The sequence below is a fragment of the Sinocyclocheilus grahami genome, unplaced genomic scaffold, assembly GCF_001515645.1.
Source record: "Sinocyclocheilus grahami isolate Dianchi unplaced genomic scaffold, SAMN03320097.WGS_v1.1 scaffold1106.1, whole genome shotgun sequence".
In the NCBI taxonomy this organism is placed as follows: Eukaryota; Metazoa; Chordata; class Actinopteri; order Cypriniformes; family Cyprinidae; genus Sinocyclocheilus; species Sinocyclocheilus grahami.
Window position 1 is genome coordinate 121,844 of NW_015506285.1, and position 2,884 is coordinate 124,727.

A 2,884-nucleotide genomic window follows, 5' to 3' on the forward strand; every position below is an offset into this window, starting at 1 on the left:
GTGTGTGTGTGTGTGTGTGTGTGTGTGTGTGTGGGTGTGTGTGTGCGTGGGCCGTTTTAACCATCGGGCTAGGCGGGGCTGAAGCCCCGGGGCCCGAGCAAGGAGGGGGCCCGTGATTGGCTGTGGAGTAGATTGACTGGAGCGCCGATAGCCAAAGCCACTACGCCCACCATTTATTAGCGCTGTTATTTAGTTTAGCTTTTCTGTAAATTCCATGCATTACCATTTGAGATTGAAACGTAAAGTCTGAATTTGGTTTACCAATCAAATGCATTTATTCTATATTTGACTTGAACGATATGCGCACGTATCTATCAGGTGATTTTACTAAAGCTGATGATGGAGTGTTAGTTGCTGGAACAGCAAGAGAACCGGGCACACGGAGCAGATAAAAACAGTGTCATCGTCCACACAGATGTTAGGTTAGTTTGATTATTAACTGGATTTATATTGTTTTTGTGTTTGAACAAACTATATTCATTTAAGAGCTGGGAGATAATCCGGTAGAAATATATCAGTCGTTGATTGAAGCGCGTCATGATGCAGTCTAAGTTTATAATTTCAAGGCGTTTTAATCAGGGTTTAAAACAAATGGTTTATACTGTTCATGGACATTACGCTGCGGGGCAGAATTCATTCTGATAAATGTGTGCGTTAAAACGTTTTCTACCTGATACACCTGCTCGTATTACTGACTAACCTTTCGCTCCTTGTGCTTAAACTGCCAAATACACACAGTTATGTGTCAAAATGCCCGTCTCTGTGAGTATCCTCGTAAACACAGTTATTTGTGTCTTAAATGAATGTTGATAGTTACAGATAAAGCATGTGTTAGGCTTTATGAGATCCGTAGCCTATATGATGAGATCTTAAAAGAATATTCACCCACAAATGAAGATACAGTCATCATATACTTACCCTCAAATTGTTCTAAACCTCTATGAATGTCCTTTTCACCATTTCAAACCATCATATTTAAAAACATGATATTAATCATATCATATAATACAATATAATTTGCTGTTGTAAATATATATTGAATTATTATTGGATCTCCTTCAATACTTTCAGAATCTTTACTTATTAAAACGATTTTGTTTCTGTATTTTAAAATATATATTTTTATATTAACAGCATATTTATTGGAATTTTTTTTTATAATTTTATTTTTCAAAAATAAGCAGAAAATAGTACAAACTTTGCTAAAGTGATTGTTTTGAACAAGTATTAACTTACTTTAAAAACTTTATACTTTATTTAAAAAACAACATTATTTTAATACTTACCCTCAAATTGTTCTAAACCTCTATGAATGTCCTTTTCCTCCTCAACATAGAAGAAGATATACTGAAGAATGATCGTAACCAGTTTCTGGCCCCAGCTGACTCCAGTAGGGTTTTTTGTAGTGAGTAGTGAGGGCCCAGCAACTGTTTGGTAACCAATATTGTTCCAAATATATTATTTTGTGTTCAACAGCATGAAGGAATCTCATACAGGTTTAGAACATCAACAGAATTTTCATTTTTGGGTGAAGTATAAAGCAGCCTAATATAGCTGCTGTTACCATTTGTGTAAATAATGTGAATAAAACATCAGAAAGAAAATAACTTACGGTCCTTGACTGAATCACTTTTGTAAAAATAAATAAGAATGAATGTATATTGAATTTACACAGTGAAGACTATTCAGTCTATTTGCACATTTTCTTTATACAATATATTTATTATTCAGTGCTTTTTTTCAAGTAGGATGTTTTTTATGATCTTTGTTCTGTTGTAGTCTAATTCGTGACTGTTTACTTGTCTTCAGTAAGCTTATTTTTATTTAATTTATTTGCCTTTGATATTATTTTCATCTAAACCACTAGACGGCACAAAAACGTGGCGCAGCACTTTCCAAAACATCTGTTTTTCAAGATGCAGGTGTATATTTGTCTGATCTTTGACACGATCGCGCAAAGTTGATTCTGTGCTTACTTGAGCTAATATTTTATGTTTTTAAAAATGTTGTAGATTTAAGTAGCAAATGAGAATCACTAAAATAAAGGCGCAGTAATTAACATGATAATTAATAGATGACGGACTTTTCCATTTGTTGACATGACACGGTTAGATTCAGATGTAACTATCATATATTATGTTGGGTGTCCATATTAGAGATAATCACCATGTTTAGAACGAAACCATCATATTTAAAAACATGATATTAATCATATCATATAATACAATATAATTTGCTGTTGTAAATATATATTGATATATTGAAGGATCTCCTTCAATACTTTCAGAATCTTTACTTATTAAAACGATTTTGTTTCTGTATTTTAAAATATATAAATATATATTATTGGATCTCCTTCAATACTTTCAGAATCTTTACTTATTAAAACGATTTTGTTTCTGTATTTTAAAATTTTAAAATTTATATTAACAGCATATTTATTGGAATTTTTTTTAATAATTTTATTTTTCAAAAATAAGCAGAAAATAGTACAAACTTTGCTAAAGTGATTGTTTTGAACAAGTATTAACTTACTTTAAAAACTTTATACTTTATTTAAAAAACAACATTATTTTAGCTGAAGTGTTTGTATCAGTACCGTGTGTGGGGTAAAAGGCCCCTCTTGCCACCTCATACATTTATACGATTTTTAAACAAAATAAACAACTTGAAGGATTTATTTTCACACAAAATCTGTTGCTCCATTAATGTTCAATATATAATAATTATATTATATATATATTTTTTCTGCAATTATACATTTTAGGCGCAGTGAATGGCACATTTTTTCTTAAGTTGGGCCTTTAGCCCCGTTGTACCCTATATATATATATATATATATATATCATTATTGTGATGGGGGGCCCTGCAGTAAGTCATAGCC

The 2,884-nt window shown here is 31.7% G+C and overlaps 1 protein-coding gene across 3 annotated transcripts in view; it reads left to right on the forward strand.

The window, feature by feature from the left end:
- LOC107566856 (mitochondrial fission process protein 1-like) overlaps positions 1-2,884 on the forward strand; it is a 14,941-nt gene that overhangs the window by 5,293 nt on the left and 6,764 nt on the right. The window lies entirely within an intron of this gene.